This window comes from Sturnus vulgaris, chromosome 11 (assembly GCF_052056855.1).
Source record: "Sturnus vulgaris isolate bStuVul1 chromosome 11, bStuVul1.hap1, whole genome shotgun sequence".
Classification (NCBI taxonomy): Eukaryota; Metazoa; Chordata; class Aves; order Passeriformes; family Sturnidae; genus Sturnus; species Sturnus vulgaris.
In genome coordinates, this window is record NC_142253.1 from 22,086,152 (window position 1) to 22,103,233 (window position 17,082).

The window sequence follows — 17,082 nt, forward strand, 5'->3', positions numbered from 1 at the left end:
TATAATTAGTGCTAGAATTATAGTGAATACCAAATGCAGCCTTGAATTTATTTCAATGTGGGCACTGTTTTGATCTAAAACTCACATCTTCATTTAGGAGAAAATAAAGGCAATTCACCATCAGTTGCACAAAATGTTGTATTTTATTAACTAAATCAAAAAGGCACAGTTAAATTCACACAAAATGTTCAATATAAGCAATACTTAACATGCTTGTAAGCTGGGACTGTGTCTAGTTTGCAATTTAAATAGTGGCTGATGTGAGCGCAGCACACTAATGCTGCAAGGTGCTCAGAACTGAAATCTCTGTATCCCACAGAACAGTGTCCAGCCAGAGACTAACAGAACTATTGCTGTGGTGCAGTGCAATTACATCAAAACACATGGACTCATTTTAACAATTCCATGAGAAACCACGCCACCCTTTTTAACTGGAAACTTCCCTCCTGCAGGACTGCAAATATTGCACCGTTGAGAGCTTGTTTCACTCAGAGTGCCCATGCCTGGTGAGAAAGCAAAGCATCAAGCCAAAGGAAGGTGTATTTCAGGTCCCTGTGCGCACACAGTACCAATACCTTGGTGTTCAGAAGTTCACAGCACCTCCACCCTAACCTCAGGGGCCTCCAGCTTACTCTGGAAGGAGCTGCCTTCCAAGCCCAGCCTCTTACTTACCACAGCCCAGCATGCCCAAAGCACATGTGTAGCCCCATAGTCACCATGCTGCATTCCAGCCAGCATTCCTACACTTCCATTTGGGACCAAATCTGCCAAAATACATCTTTCATTAAGCCTCAGCATGCTTAGAAATATCTTGTCCTTTCCTTGTCCCAAAGCTGCAGAGGTTTGAAGGCTGGAGCCCAAATGGTCCTGGTGTTATAATAAAGCCCTAAGAAAGGCAGCAGGTTGTATAGTTACCTCCTTGTGAGCAAAATCCCTGCCCTAAAACTATGCAACCTACTACCTCTTCCTAGGAGCCCCACGCTTCCTCTGTGCAGTTCTTCACTCTCTGCAGGACTTTAGTTCCCCAGCTGCTCTGCTCTTCTGCCCTGGCTGGGCACACACTCTGAGGTGACATTGACCAACAGTGCCTCACTGCCTGTAACACCAATGGCTCCATTTTCACTCTGCCTATGCTAAACTTCCGATCCCAAAAAGCATTTGTTTTTGTGGGTTTTTTGTTACCACAGCAAGTGTTTGCTGGGCACGCTAGCACAGAACCAGTTACAGACTGGGTACACCAAGCACAGCAGGAAAAAAAAGAATGCAATAAAAAGTCTTTTTACAGAAACAATACTACCTCAGAGAAGTTCTGGCTCTTGGATGCTCAAACTCCATAGCTTCACATCCCCCCAGAAAGGTCAGAGGTCAGTTTTGGCCAAAATTGGCCAACACTTAAATTTTGCCTTAGATCTGGAAAAGCTGCAGAAAAACATGCAGACTTATTAATAAAGGATCATTTAAAGTTTTCCCTCCAACTTCTACCAAGCAGTTAGGAGTCGTGGAGTTTTAATGTATTATGGAAATCGGAATGTCAGAAGAGTTTAAGTGACAATATATAAGCTTGAGCTCCCTGTATATTATGTTTTCTTAACTGGCTTGGAATAACTTCCCTCTGTGGAACGTTCCACCCTCTGCCTAAAGCATGGGCATTTTCCATTCCCAGTCAGCACTCTGCCACTCACCTTGGGAGAAAAGACATGTTAAGTCAAAGATATCCTGTGGGGGTTCCACCATGCACACTATCAGTCCTGTACATTCTGGCACCGCTGCCTTACAACCCTCAATTCATCTGGTTTCACTCAATGAGGATTTTTAGCCCAGGACTGGCTGCAAGGGAGCGCAGTTTGTTTTACTCCTCAGGGAAGGCAATAGATTGTATAGTTATCTCCTGAACAGGGTAAAATAACTACCCTACAACTATACAATCTACTACCTCACTCTGACAGAGAAGCACAGATGTCAGCAAGAGCTCAGCCAACCCATTTCATTCTGAAAGATCCCAACAACTGGAACACCAGGAATTTGTATTTGATTACCCTGCCATACACATACAGGAATAATCTAATTTTTTATTCATTAGAGCAGAAAAATTAATGCAGAATGAAACCTAGCTTTTCCAAGAAAAATCTAAACACAACTCCCACAGCTATTACACAAGTGTTTTGTTCTGTCATAAGCACTACAAGTACAGAAGTTCAGCAAAATCTGACATTGAGGTTAAAACTGAGAAGCTTCCATTGTTGATTATCTGCTGCTTTAGGAAAGACAGTAGATTGTATAGTTATCTCCCAGTGGTGGGTATGACCCTAAAACTATACAACCTACTACCTCATCCCACAGTGCAGGCATCTTCAGAGCTGGGCAGGATTGCTGCTTCAGTCAAGACAAATCAGGCTAGCTGCAGACAGCATTTATAATACTCATCATAGAAAAAGCCGCCTCCTTGCTCCCCCTAGTCACAGAAGAAGTTATTTCAAAAATAAGGTTTCTTAATTTGAAAATTTTACCAATTGCTTGGGTCTTAAGTAAGCAAGTTGTAGCAATCATAGCAACTACAGTCATTAAACTTCTGTTAAATTACCAGTTGTGTTCCACAGGTGCCACTCCTCACCTGAAATCAGAAGAAAAGGCTGTTAGTGACACTGTAGGCAGGCATACATTTCTTCGTCCTTAGAACTTAAAAATAATGCAGTCTAGGACCACAGCTATGTGACTGATTTATACAGATCAGGATGAGGCCCTAATATTTGTCATTCTGATTAAGTACTATTACATAGAGTGACCTTTCCACCTATTGTGACAATAGTGAAAAAAAAAAGAAATCATGCACTGTCCTAAGTACTGCTTGTAGCTTTTTCTGCTAGTCTTACATTACATTAAGCCTTGTGCACAGGAATTCTTTTATTAGAAACAAAACTCAGTAAGATTACAGCTTCTACCCTGACATTTAGCTATTAAACTGCCTTACCAAAAGCCACTGAAAAGACGTTTTCCCATCAGAAAGAAGTCTTGAGTTTCTCTAACTGCCCCAGACCTAACTTTAAAGCCAATCTCCACATTAACACAGCTCAACATCATCTTTGAATATTGAAATGAAAACACTTGCCAGACAGATGTGTGACTCAGAATCCCCTTCGTAACAAAGACAACTCGAGAACAGGACTGGAAAGGAAAATGATTGTTTGTCCGGGTAGTTTATACAACAGCTGAAAATGTTTAGAGGAAAGTAATTTTTAAAAACATTAAATACACTTTACTACTACTTGATCCCAGTTGTAGCCTGCTGTTTTCAGCCCACTCTCCAAACAAAGCCTGCACAGAACAAGAGCACCCTCATGCCCGCTGGTGTCCTTGCCAAGCACACAGCGCGTGATCCCGTGCACTCACACAAAGGGATGACGTTATTCCTTGGACAGACACAAAATCAAATTACTTTCCAGCCCCTCAGTGCCTTACTACAGAATCCTTTATATAAATGATGACAAATTTGGGTGATTCAACTTTAAAATTTCACTTGTAACTTGTATAAATCCCATTGTTTGCTTTTGCTAACTTACACATGTACCAGAAAATAAACTTCAGCGTGGACCCAAGTACTTGGTCCCGATGCCCAAACCAGGAATAAATCAGAACAGCTCTGGGCCAGAGTGAAACCTTTACAGAGCACTGGCGCCCATCACATCCTTTTAAATCAGCTCTGGCAGAGCTGACATTCAGCAAGGAAGCTGACACTGCTTTCAGTTTCCTGTTCCTGCATCCCAGCCTTCATCAGCAAAGCAGAATCCCTGTGAATTCCCATTCCTTAGGGGGAAAAGCAGCCTGGTCAGGCAGCTGAGCTGCACAGCACCAACTCTGCAGTTGGACAGCGACCTCAGGAAGTTAATGAAGTCTTATGTTCAGTGTCTGAAGCTGATGGTTCTGTGATGTACTGAAAATCTTCAAAACACTTTGAAAACCTGGATAGGTGTTGCACACCTGTTTATGTTTTACCAAATGTAAGCCAATACCTCTGCATTTCTTTTTAAAATAAAGCCTGAAACACACAAGGATTATCATAAACATAGGAATTGATCTGTTTCATTTCTCCACCTCTACACAAAGCTTAGTTACAAACCTAACCAACCTGACATGTATCAAACAACTTTCACTTTTAGTATTCTGCTTTACACTAATACCGCATTTTGGGGTATTTTCAACTCGTGGATTATTTCTAACAGTCTTTCCAAGCTGCATCACCTACGTTGCCATGTTCTTGGAAAGGTGAGATCTGCCAGGTGCCCTTGGGGGCCTGCTGTGTGCTGCTTCTCTCACACCATGCATCAGCAGTTCTGGCACTCACAGCAGCAGAGAAGCCTGACAAATTATCCTGCTGGCACAGCCTCTACTGAGCTGGTGTGTTCTCACCCCCAGCGAATCCAGAGCTGCAGAAGCCACAGCCAGTGCAGCAGAGGAGCTCAGGGTCATGCACCTGCACATTCACTCTTTCAGCACAACACGCTGTGAGAGACAAGCTTTAAACATTTCCTGGGTCATTTACTTTCCCTATTAAAAAAAAACAGGTTCCCAAGGGCTGCTTTTCCTACCAGCACGTGTTTAAAACCCCAGAGCAGTGCAAGGGGACAAAGTGACTGGAACTGTGGAGCTGGACAATCTCAGCAGCCCCAGCTCCCAAGCCCGATCCCGAGGCTGCAGCTCTGGCCTGCACAGCTCCCACCACACGATGGAGCTCTGGGATTTACAGAACAGCTCCAATACCAATTCCTCACAGTTTTGCCCCAGGATTCCAGCAGCACTCCCTGCTCTGAAGCCACACTTCACACTTCAACCCCAGGAGCTTCTGTTGAGTGAACTGCTGCGCCCTCTCCAGCTGTGCCGAGCATTCCAAGTGACTGATGCAGGCTCCTGCCTCAGATGTGCTCATTCAATGGGGTTCTTGTGTGACTGGAGTGTACAACCGGAAGAAAGGGAGCAGCAGAATTAATATAAACTTAATAATTCCTGATACTGCTTCCCCTCACCTCACTCCCCCACCCCTACGCTGCCTGCTGTCACATGCTACAGGCACATCTCTCTTCCCAAAACAGGCTCAGGAAAATCAGATGCTGACTGACACAAAAGTTTCAGCAGAAACTAAAAATGTTTCCTCTTCCATATTCAGTTTTGGATTGTACCTCCTTTGTATTAATAATGTGCTAATCTGAAGGTAACACCTCCCAGCTCAAGCCCAGGCACCTCTTTTTCTCCTGCTCAGACCCAAAATTGAAACATTTAATACCACTTTTGGGACCCGCCAGCCCACTGAACAGCAAGATGCTGGAGCAAGAGTAAATCACACCAGAAAGCTGCTCTGAACTGGGAAATTGTACCAAGGAGAAAAAGCAGCTCCAACACATACAACTGCACAGATATCCACACACTCAGACAGGGATATGTGTCCACAGTGGTATTTTTTGTAATTTTTTTATACAACATCAAGATTAACAGCACCGACTGCTGCCAATAATGCCTTTATCTACTGCTTCAATTGGAAATGCAGAGTTTTTTTTCCAAAATCTCTACCCCACTTGCATTAAATAAATGCAGAGCATTCTAGCTTTAAGTAATTATCACAAGATATTACAGTTGTGCTATATTTCAAATTAGCGTGTTTTGTTTCAATTTATTTCTCTAACCACGTAGTTATAGATGGAATACAAATATCCAGAAGCCATGGCCTGAGAGAAAGGGGAAGTCACCCCTGCACACTCAAGCACAGAGTGAAGCCAATTTCCTGAGGAAAAGCGAAGGCTGTGAGCACAATTAATGATTTCTGCTATGAACAGAGAGCCAAAGGAACACAAATCCTGGCATCTCTCCCTACACACACTCAATTTCACAGCAATAGTACTAAAGTATTGAAGTACTAAAGTACTTTCTGCACCCAGGTGGTGCATGTGCCAGAGCACTGCACATTGCTGCTGGAAACTTCAGGGAGGCCTGAGAATGACTACACCAGAATGGTCACATTTTCTACTCCTCTTTGAGTACTCCTCTCTCAGTACACAGAATAAAGGCAGATATTTATAAACACATAAGTAACTAAATAAATAAATAAATAAATGTACACCTCAGCTTCAAACATTTCAAAGGCCTCAGTGCCCTTCTCTAAAGAAAGCATCAGTTTGGTTACCTGGTCCTGCTTCAAACATAGGTGTGTGTATGAAATACACAACTGTGTATTTATTCATTAGATCTGTGTCTCTTAGGACATTCTAGGAGCAAGTAGGCTTTTTCTGCAAAAAGTTTACACATGATAACAATTACACAAATTCAGCAAGAAAGTTAGTGCACAAAAATATTTCAAGATTGCTGTGTTATGTTATTAATTGGCAATATAATCAAACAAATTGCCCTAAGTCTGGAAGCCTTTCAATATTTGCAAATTAAATGATGTTTTCCACTACAAAAAAAAAAGGAAAGTACAGAAGACATTTATCAAAAGGAAAGTGAAGTAAGGATACAGCTCATTGCAGCAGGAAAACAAGGCAAGTGAACTCATGTTTTATCTAAACTTCCTTCTGACTAAGGAAGTACTAAATCTCTAGTATTAGTATGCAAAATCATTTCCTAGAATGACCTATATGAATTGAGGTTGCACATAAGATCCACAGAGTACAACTTGGGAAAAACTGAGTGAAAAAAAAATCACAGCCAGCAATTCTCTATTAAAAATATAACAATACAGATATTTACTAAGTCCCTTTTCATGAAGCTAACTATCACAGGGCAAAAAAAACCCCTCATTAGCTCATTATTGCATGTTGACTGCAGCAACTTTGAACCACCACTGCAAAAAACTTCTTGGGAGTTCAGACTATTTAACACCTGCGTGTTGCTGTGAACAGAATTGGTCAAATTTGACAAAGAAGCCACTGCAGCAAATAACTGGTGAGAGCCCTGACAGCTGGGGATGTTTGAAGATGCCCTGCTTCTTAAATATTATTTAAGTTATTGGTTTTGAAGGGGCAGACTAATTTTCTCAAAAATTCTGTGATTCTGTGATTTGCCCCACTGCTGCTATTGAGCATTGCTCCTGTGTACATTTTGAATGGGAGCAATTTTTCCCTGCCATTTAAGCACTTCAGTCACAAAACTGCCTGGGGAGAGCAGTACAGTTTGAGAGGATCATCAACAATGTGGGACAGGCGCACTGCTAAACAAGGATTATCCCGATTTTGACCATCAGGTTGAGTTTTCACTCCTGAAATAAATCACAGAATCACAGAACTGTTAACGTTGGAAGGGACCTCTGGAAGGACCCAGTCCAACGCCCTGCCAAGGCAGGGTCACCCAGAACAGGTGACACATGAACACGTCCAGGTGAGCTTGGAATGTCTCCAGAGAGGAGTCTGGAGATGTCTCCACGCCCTCCCCGGGCAGCCTCTTTCAGTGTTCTGCCACCCTCATGGAAACTTGTAGTGTAAAATCACAAAAATACAATTTGATGGGTTAACACCTTCATCTAAAACTGACTGAGCCATACCAGAATAAGGTCGCCAGCAGCACCTGCAGCATGCCAGGGCCGGCCCCTGCTCTGTGCCACCACCAGCACTGCAAAGGAACCCACATGTGTTGAGCCCTGTGCCGGCCTGGAGTCTGAGCTGCCCGTGCCGAGGGCAGAAGCCACTCCTGCAAGGCCCAGAGGCCATCTGGAGCTGTGGTCAGAACTGCAGGTCCGTGTTACACCCGGGCACCTCTGCTCCGGCACACAGCCAGCCCCGAACACGCCGTGACCTGCCCGTGCCACCGCCACACACTGCGGGCAGGGCCGCGCTGGCACCGGTGCCTCCCTCCAGACCCATTTCCAGGACGAGCCGCCCGTGAGGAGCCGGCCGGGAGCGGCAATGGGCCCGGGGAAGGCAGAGCCCCAAGCCAGATAATGGGGCTCGCTATAAACGACAGCTCTGAGCAGCCCCCGTGCCCCTGACAAGGGCCGGGCCGCCAGTGCACTTCCACCTACTTCCTACGGGATTCTCTTCATCTTTCGCGCCTCGGTCCGAGCTCGGCCCCCACTGCCGCCCTCTCGGTGCCCGGGAAGGGCTGAGCCCTCCAGCCCCGGTACCGAGGGGGCTCCCCCGGCCAAGGTCCCCCCGGCCCCGGCAGTGACGTACCTGGCGCTGGCGGCTCCCAGGGGCGGCACTTCCGGGCCTTCCAGTGAGCCTGGAGGAGAGCGGGGGAGAACGAGGGGAAAAGGCATCGATGAGGGGAATAAGGACAATAAACCAGGCCCGCGGCACAAGCGGCGGAGAGGCCGGGCCGAGGCCCCGCGCCCACCCGTACGGGCCCTTCAGTTCAGTCCCTTCGCCCTCGCCCCCACCCTCCCCCTGGCGCGCACCCGACCCCACGATCGCCCCCCCGACCCCGCGGCCCCGCGGCCGCCGCCCGGTCCGGCCGTCCCGGTACTCGCGGGACCCGGATGGAATCGCGGCCGCTGCGGCCGCCGCTCCCGCGGCAGCACGGGAAGGGCGCCGCGCCCCGCCCGCCGCAGCCACCGCCCGCCCGTCCATCACCTGCTGCCTCCCGCGCCCATTGGCTGTAGGGCCGCGACGTCCCGCCTTCTCGCGGGAATATCGCTCCTCATTGGTCAGCTATGAATAAAGCTCCGCCCCCTCCGCCATTTATTTCGGGCGCGTTCCGCGGCGGTCCTGTAATGGCGCCCCCGGCGGCCACCCTGTCGCGCCCACCCTGGGCCGCGCCCGCCCTGCCCCGCCTCCACTTCAGCCCTGCCGGCTGTGAGCCCTGCGGCCCTGCCTTGCCCTGCCCTGCCGGGTGTGAGCCCCGCGGCCCGGCCCGGCCTGGCTCGGCCCGGTCCTGCCCTGACGGGTGTGAGCCCCGTGGCACGGCCCGGCCCTGCCGGGTGTGAGCTCCGCGGCTCGGCCCAGCCCTGCCCTGCCGGCTGTGAGTCCCGCGGCCCGGCCCTGCCCCGCCCCGCCTGTCTCTGCCCCGCGGCCCTCGGGAGTTGTGCGCAGCATTAGCACCATTACGGGGTTTAGGGGCCTTGGCCACGCAGTCGCCCATCGCACAGAATCGTCGAATCACCAAGGGTGAAAGAGCCCTTTAATATCACCCAGCGCCACACCTAGACACCTTTTGCACACCTCCAGGGATAGTGACTCCACCTGTGCAGCCCCTCCAATACCTGGCTACCTGAACAGTGAAAACATTTTTTGCATATCTACTGTAAATCTGTGTCTCAGATCAAGGTCATTTCCTGTGATCCTCTCACTGCACCACCACCTCACTAGGATTTAAATAGTCTTTTCTGGTTATACTCCTTATCGCTTTCTGAACATCTGAGGATGCACAGAGTCTGCAGGGAGCACCACAGCCTTTCAGAGGAGAAGTGGTCCTTCAGCCCCTTAGTGTGTCTGCAATACCACGTTCATCAAGGCTAATACAAGCTCAGGGAGAGAAATGGTGTGTTTAAAATCAAACTTCAAATATAGCATTTATTTTCCATGTCTCTTAATTTTCATAAGATTTTTGGGATAGGCCTTGATTCTAATAAACAAAAATATTGCTATAATACTCAATATAATATTCATAAATATGTATAACTATATATCATGATATTCAGTAGAAAATATTGAAATAAATAAAACTGTGATGCACAATGTATTCTTGTCAGAATTTTTTCTTTTGAGAATTTTTTTCAGATAATTAAACTTGTCAGTTCTTAACAATATTTTAAAAGTTTATAGAGTTGGAATTATGAAAATTTTGTGTGTCTGGTGTCCTGCCTCACTTCAGAAGTAGTAATTTTTATCCCAGATTCAGGAAGGGAATGTGAGCCTTGATGGTAGTCACGGGAGCAATGAACAGATTAAACAATGACCCAACTACTGATTGGACAAGGCAGATGCTTTGCATGTTGAACAAATTAAATCATGATGCATTCACTGCTAAAATGCAGTTTTTAATCTTACAGAGTTAAGACTTTATCAAGTAAATTTACCCAGCTGCTGCATTGTGCATTATCTGTAATGCTGATTTTTTTTAATATTTTGTCTCTTTCTCTGAATGCAGGTACTGCAGGGTGAGGAGCTATGGGAGTTCAGGGGCTGCTATATGTAAGGACTTGTGAGATATTGATCAACAGCTAGGATTTCCCATAAATATATTTTCGACTTAGTAGGGAGTTAGCACTTACAGAATAGAAAGTGTGCAGATTACTAAAATGAAAAGAGATACAGAAGAATTCATAGCAAGTTTATGTTTTCTCCATGTTCTTTAAAGATTTGGGATGACTGTCTTTTCTCCTGAGTACAGATTTTTTTCAAGTTTCAATTTAAATCTCTCCAGTGCACCTTCAATTCAACTATTTCATAGCAGGCCAGGAGGTTCCTCCATCCCTCAAATAAATGATCTACAAAGGAAATACTAAGTAAAATAGTTTTAATTATGCGGGAACACTGTTTCTCTGATAATTCAGTACAATATAGAAAAACACTTTGCTGTGAGTAAAGCTTGAGTAATTATCAAGACAGTACAATTGGGGTGCTGGATTTGGATGCTGCTTTTAGTCAGGGGTATAGAAACCATGTAAGTAATTCCTCATCTATTTTGAAATACATCACGTGTTGTACAGCAGCTAGGAAATTAGAGTGAACGGATCAATGACTGAAAGAAAAACAGGTAACTGGACAGGTGTAATCATGAACAGCTGGTTGATGCTGCCTGTGCTCACACATACTGATCAGACTGCTTTTGGGGATGACAAGACCTGGTTGTTGTGTCAATCATGCCCCAAAACCCAGCACTGAGCACACAGCACATACCCAGTGTCGGCGCAGCAGAGCTGGTGCTGCCTGCAACACTGGGAATCACCAGTGTGAGTTGAATTTTGAACTTGACATTGCCATTGCAGGTAGAACCATTAAATGTTGCACTTTTCCAATGTCATAGAAATCAGTTCTTGTGAAAAAAACCTGATTAGATGCAGCTGCCTGGCAGGACATGCTCTCCTCACTGGAAGGGCTGCTCGAGATCCCACACAATCCTGACCCTCGCTTGAGGTCACAGAGGGACTCTGAGGTCAGAGTAGGCTCTGGGCTGACAGCAGGCTGAGGTCACAGCAGGCTCTGAGGTCACAGAGGTCCCAGAGACCCGTGGTTGCACAGCACCACAGCCACCGAGCAGTCAGTCCTTGAGCACAACCGTTGCGGCAGCAGCAGCAGCAGCGGCGGCGGCGGTGGCGGCAGTGGTGCTGACATTGGGACAGCGGCGTCGGGACAGCGGCGGCAGGACAGCGGCGGCAGCAAGAGCTGCGGGACTGGCACAGGGCAAGGCACCATGGCCCTTGCTCTGCGCCTCTTCCTCCTGCTCCTCCTGGCAGTGGCCCTCCCTCCCAGGGCTGCCCAGGCAGCTCCATGGCGAGGGAAGGGAGCAGGTGAGCCGGCCGCCTGGCTCCCCTTTCCCAGGACAGCGCTCCCTTCTCCCCACGAAGCGTTGGAGATGGTTTTCCATAAAGCTTTAGGGAGGCTTTCCTCTGTGGGAGGGAGAGAACACCCAGTGTTGGCCATGTCCATTCACATCTGGCTCCCACACCCTTACCCGACCCCCTTGCACTGCCCAGTTCCATAAGGCAGAAGGGAATCCCAGCACACCACGGAAATTCTTCTGACCTGTGCTCCCTTCTAGACTGGGATCGTGACAATGATTACGTGGAAGGCGTGGTGGAATCTGGCTTAAAATTCTTGGAGAATGCTGGAGGCAAGTTCTCAATGGCCCTTTCCGGATAGAATAAGCAGTGTCACTGTGGCAAAAGCTCATACATGTGCCATTTCCATTAAGATCAAATCAAGGCTGATGGTTTCTGGAAACATTGCCCTGCTCCCTTCTGCAGCCCTGATGATCCCACAGGATCGCTGTCAGTGGGAGGAAGGAGCATTTAGTTGTACATCCTCTTGCCATGTGCAATGCCACTGACTCCTTCCATGTGCTCTGTGCAGCCATGGAGAAGAGCAGAGAGAGAAGAGAAGGGCCCGGGGCTGTGCCTTGTGTGGCTCCTTTGCCTGGCCCCAGGCAGCCTGAGGATCTCTTGCACTGCTGAGAGCTGCTCTGTCCTGCTTCCTTTGCAGATGAACCTGTTGGTGAAGGTGATCTGGCTTACCAACCCACATTCTGGGATGAGCCTCGAGGAGATGGCGAGGGTAGGTGAAGACCTTTCCCCCTGGGGAAGCTGCCAGCTCAGAGCCCAAAGCTCGACCGGGGGGGCATGGCTGCAGGTGCCAGGACAGAGCCGTGCGCGTGTGTGCCCTCGCCCTGTGCAATTCCCCCTCACTGCTCCTGCAGCTCAGGGCTGCCCGTGCAGAGCAGCAGAGATGACAGAAGCTTCTGTGGCTGTTGAGTTACAGGTGTGTCTGCAGGGAGCATTTCTCCAGCTCCTGTGCTGGTTCCTGCAGGCAAGCCTGGCTCGCACCTCACGGGTGAGTAGTGTGTCCCTGCTGACCCCACAGGCTGAGCACTGCTTTTGTGGGATCCACTCCTGGGAAATGGAACTGCTTTCTGTTAAGGTCTTCCAACAGCAAAGACCAAAGACACGGCAGACAGGAAAACCCTGGAGCCATTAGAAGTCATGAGGCAAATGCTGAAAGAGATGCTGCAGGGAGGACAAGGTGGGTGCATTTCCTTCAGCCTTCTCCTGAGACTCAGCATCTGGGGGCTTTCTCTGCACATCTGCAGATCCTGTGCCCGGCACAGCAGGCAGGAATCCATGGCAGCCTGGCTGCCCCACTGCTGCTGTCACACCCTGCAGGGCTGTTTCCCAGTCTGGCCTGGCTGCAGCTTCTCCCCAGCCTCTGCAGGAAGGCCTTTGGCCTCAGCTGACAGGGAGCCCAAATAGCCCCATGGGCCATGCACACTCTGAAAACCCTGCAATTTCCCTGTCTCTGGGTAGATCAGAAAGGGCAGATGTTCGGAGAAGGAAGGGCCCTGGCCCAGCTCCAAGAGCCTGGGCATTTTCCTGATCCTGAACCATATCTTTCACCATCTCCTGAAGGTGCCACCTCCCCAATGGGGAATGCCTCCATCTCATCCAGCGCTCCCTTTTCCTTTCTCCAGAAATGAAAGTAGAGGCTGTGCAGAAGGAAGGTTTTCCCAGAGGAAGCAGTGCTTCTGTTCCAGCCTCTTCTACAGGAAGGGAGGCGATGCCAGGCACAGTCGCAGGAGGTAATTGCTGTGCCTCTGGGCCTGAGCCCTGCTGAGCCTTCAGCTGCCCTCTCTGCTGCTTGGCAGTGCGGGCACAGCGCTTCAGGGATGTTGCACAGGACGTGGAAAGAGTGTGCAGAGTGACCAGAGCCAGCCCAGAGCTCCCCATGCCCCTCTGCAGCTTTGGCCACGTCCATTCATATCTGGCCCCCACAGCCTTTCCCAACCCCCTTGCAGTGCCCAGATCCCTAAGGCAGAAGGGGATCCCAGCACACCATGGAAATGCTTCTGATCTGTGCTCCCTTCCAGATGAGGATCAGGGCATGCATTATTGGGAATTGCTGGTGAATGGAGGTTTGAAGACTTTCCCAGATGCCGGAGGCAAATTCTCAGTGTCCCTTTACTGACAGAATAATCAGTGTCAAGGTGGCAGAAGCCCGCTCATGTGCCAATTTGCTTAAGTTCCTCTGAAAGTTGATGGTTTCTAGAAAACTTCACCTCCTTCTTTCTGGAGCCCTGATGATCCCACAGGATCGCTGTCAGTGGGAGGAAGAAGGATTTAGCTGTTAAATCTTCTTCCCATGTGCAATGCCACTGTCTCCTTCCATGTGCTTTGTGCAGCCACAGAGAAGAGCAGAGAGAGAAGAGAAGGGCCTGGGGCTGTGCCTTGTGTGGCTCCTTTGCCTGGCCCCAGGCAGCCTGAGGATCTCCTGCAGTGCTGAGAGCTGCTCTGTCCTGCTTCCTTTGCAGATGAACCTGTTGGTGAAGGTGATCTGGCTTACCAACCCACATTCCGGGATGAGCCTCGGGGAGATGGCGAGGGTAGGTGAAGACCTTTCCCCCTGGGGGAGCTGCCAGCTCAGAGCCCAAAGCTCGGCCAGGGGAGGATGGCTGCAGGTGCCAGGACAGAGCCGTGCACGTGTGTGCCCTCGCCCTGTGCAATTCCCCCTCACTGCTCCTGCAGCTCAGGGCTGCCCGTGCAGAGCAGCAGAGATGACAGAAGCTTCTGTGGCTGTTGAGTTACAGGTGTGTCTGCAGGGAGCATTTCTCCAGCTCCTGTGCTGGTTCCAGCAGGCAAGCCCGGCTCCCATCGCAGGGGTGAGTAGTGTGTCCCTGCTGACCCCACAGGCCGAGCACTGCTTTTGTGGGATCCACTGCTGGAAAATGGAACTTGTTTCTGTTAAGGTCCTCCGACGGGAAAGATCCCGGACAGAGCAGACAAGAAATCCCAAGAACCATCACAAGGCATGCGGAAAATACTGAAACAAATGATGCAGAGAAGAAAAGGTGGGAGCACTTCCTTCAGCCTTTTTTTGAGATTCAGCAGCCCGGGTCTTTCTTTGCACATCTGGACACACTATACCCGGCGCAGAGGGAAGGGATCCATGGCAGCCTCGCAGCCCCACTGCTGCTGTCACGCCCTGCAGGGCTTTTTCCCAGCCTGGCCTGGCTGCAGTTTCTCCCCAGCCTCTGCAGGAAGGCCTTTGACATCAGCTGACTGGGAGCCCAAAGTGCCCCATGAGCCTTGCACACCCTGAGATCCCCTGCAATTTCCTGGTCTCAGGGTAGATCAGGAGAGGTGGTGATTTGGACAAGAGGGAGTCGAGTCACAGCTCCAAGAGCCTGGGCTTTTTCCAGATTCTTCTCAATATTGTTGACAAGTATTGCCTCCTGAAGATGCCACCACCCAAATGGGGAGCAGTTCCATCTGATCCAACTGTCTCTCTTCCTTTCTCCGTAAGAAATGGACATAGAGCTTCTGTGGAAGGCAGCATTTCCCAGTGGAAGCAGTCACTCATCGGCAGCCTCTGTGTCAAGAAGAAAGGCGATGCCAGGCACGGGTACAGGTACAGGAGGTAATTGCTCTGCCAGTCTCAGCCATGGGCAGGGCTGTGTGGCAGCAGCTCTTCCCCCAGAGCCTGCCCTTGCACGGCCCGGCAGCAGCCACAGCTGGAGGCGCCTCGGCTTCGAGGCCTCCGGAGCTCGTTCCTTCCCAGCCCCTGGGAAATGGGACTCGTGCACCAAGGTCCCTCCCGCTGCGGCTGCTCCCACAGCTGCCCTGAGTGCCCAGAGGCCCAAGGCACAGGAGCAGCCCCGAGCAGGAGCCCTGCCGTGAGCCCAGGGCCACAGCCAGGCCTGGTGCACAATGGAAACTCTTCTCATCTTGGTTTGCTTCTAGATGGGGTTGCTGGCAAGGCTCCTCCCATGACGTGGCGCTATGAAGTTGTTCTGAAGCCCTCTGGACCTCCTGCAGGTAAGTTCTCACTGTCCCACCAAGGAATAATCATTGACAGGCTGCCAAGAACCAGGTGACTGAAGTTTCTTTGGCTTTTCAGTTACGGGTGTGTCTGCAGGGAGGGCTTCTGCAGCTCCTGGCCTGGATGTCGCTCACAAGCTCAGCTCCCATCATAGGGGTGAGTAGTGTGTCACTGCTGACCCCACAGGCTGAGCACTGCTTTTGTGGGATCCACTGCTGGGAAATGGAACTACTTTCTGTTAAGGTCCTCCAACAGAAAAGAGCAAACAGATGGCAGACAGGAAAACCCTGGAGCCATTAGAAGTCATGAGGCAAATGCTGAAAGAGATGCTGCAGGGAAAACAAGGTGGGTGCATTTCCTTCAGCCTCCTCCTGAGACTCAGCATCTGGGGGCTTTCTCTGCACATCTGGACATGCCGTGCCCACCACTGCAGGAAGGGATCCATGGCAGCCTGGCTGCCCCACTGCTGTCTTCACACCCTGCAGGGCTGTTTCCCAGCCTGGCCTGGCTGCAGCTTCTCCCCAGCCTCTGCAGGAAGGCCTTTGGCCTCAGCTGACAGGGAGCCCAAATAGCCCCATGGGCCATGCACACTCTGAAAACCCTGCAATTTCCCTGTCTCTGGGTAGATCAGAAAGGGCAGATGTTCGGAGAAGGAAGGGCCCTGGCCCAGCTCCAAGAGCCTGGGCATTTTCCTGATCCTTATCAATGTGTTGCACAAGCATTGCGTCCTGAAGGTTCCACCTCCCCAATGGGGAATGGCTCCATCTCATCCAGCTGTCCTTTTTCCTTCCTCCTGAAGTGGATGTAGAAGCTGTGCTGAAGGCAGCATTCCCTGGAGGAAGCAGTGTCTCTGCTGCAGGAAGGAAAGCGATGCCAGGCACAGTCACAGGAGGTAATTGCTGTGCCTCTGGGCCTGAGCCCTGCTGAGCCTTCAGCCGCCATCTCTGCTGCTTGGCAGTGCGGGCGCAGCCCGGACAAGACGGGCACAGCCCAGAGGAATTATCCTGAGCAGGCTCAGGGCACTCGGGTACTGAGCACTCCTGCTGGGGTCCCTCCCTGGGAGACACTGGCCGAAAGCTGGGAGGGGCTGCAAGCGGTGACCATGGTGGGGAAAGGGCAGAGGGGGAGAGCAGGGCTCCAGAGTGTCCTGACAGGGCCTGACTCTGACCCCTTGGGCTGGGGGAGCTGGCCCTGGCAAAAGAGGAAAGGAGAGAGGGAGGGAGGGAGGGAGGGAGGGAGGGAGGGCAGGAAGGACAGAGGCAAGGTTGTGGTACTGCCTGCTACAGTTTTTCGCCAGGGCTTTAGGGAGTGTTTCCTCTGTGCAAGAGAGAGAACACCCAGTGGGCCCTGGGCTGCCCCAATTTCCTGTGCAGAGATGTTGCACAGGGCCTGCAAAGAGGGTGGAGAGTGACCAGGAGCCAGCCCAGAGCTCCCCAGGCCCCTCTGCAGCTTTGGCCATGTCCATTCACATCTGGCTCCCACACCCTTACCCGACCCCCTTGCACTGCCCAGTCCCCTAAGGCAGAAGGGAATCCCAACACACCAGGGAAATGCTTCTGACCTGTGCTCCCTTCTAGACTGGGATCGTGACATGGATTACCTGGAAGTCCTGGTAGAATCTGGCTTAAAATTTTTG

The 17,082-nt window shown here is 50.0% G+C and overlaps 1 long non-coding RNA gene across 3 annotated transcripts; it reads right to left on the reverse strand.

Annotated features, from left to right (window-relative positions):
* Positions 1 to 124: 124 nt before the first annotated feature.
* Positions 125 to 8,380, reverse strand: LOC148222538 (uncharacterized). Of its 3 annotated transcripts, none has more exons than XR_015806130.1 (4): positions 8,151 to 8,378; positions 3,107 to 3,206; positions 2,582 to 2,611; positions 125 to 1,419 (listed from the first exon to the last, which is right to left on the reverse strand). It is a non-coding gene; the product is annotated as an uncharacterized LOC148222538 (long non-coding RNA). The 3 variants fall into 3 exon arrangements; XR_015806129.1 differs by having other exon boundaries at positions 3,107 to 3,162; positions 8,151 to 8,363; XR_015806131.1 differs by lacking the exon at positions 3,107 to 3,206 and having other exon boundaries at positions 8,151 to 8,380.
* Positions 8,381 to 17,082: the final 8,702 nt, after the last annotated feature.